At 74.3% G+C, this 342-nt stretch overlaps 1 protein-coding gene across 1 annotated transcript in view; it reads right to left on the bottom strand.

Annotated features, from left to right (window-relative positions):
- Positions 1–342, bottom strand: part of LOC105993969 (chromosome unknown open reading frame, human C21orf33) — an 8,899-nt gene that overhangs the window by 7,760 nt on the left and 797 nt on the right. The gene's annotated exons all lie outside the window — the stretch shown is intronic.

The raw sequence follows: 342 nt of genomic DNA, 5'->3' as shown, positions 1-342 counted from the left end.
AATGAACCAACGTGACCCCGAGACCTGGCCTTCTCAGGGAGAGCCCAGGCCGTCCGCGGGCGGCGCGCAGGTGTGCGGACTGCGCACGCGCCGCGACGCAAGGGCCCGCCCCCAACGAAGAGCGGAGCTGCGCGTGCGCGGGGCGGCGCCACAGAGGCACGCCCCCTCCCGCGGGGGTCATGTCCGCAAGGTCCCCACCCGCTTCCTCGGTTTCCCAGCGGCAGGCCACGGTCACGGCCCTCGGGGGCGGGGCCGTCTGAAGGTTCGTGTACACTCCAAGTAACCAAATGCACGCGCGCGCCCGGGTCCTGGCGGCCCCCACCGCGCACGCGCACGCCCGGG

Source organism: Dipodomys ordii, unplaced genomic scaffold (genome assembly GCF_000151885.1).
Source record: "Dipodomys ordii isolate 6190 unplaced genomic scaffold, Dord_2.0 Scaffold103, whole genome shotgun sequence".
Classification (NCBI taxonomy): Eukaryota; Metazoa; Chordata; class Mammalia; order Rodentia; family Heteromyidae; genus Dipodomys; species Dipodomys ordii.
The sequence above is the reverse complement of the archived record's forward strand: the minus strand, read 5'-3'. Positions and strand labels throughout refer to the sequence as shown.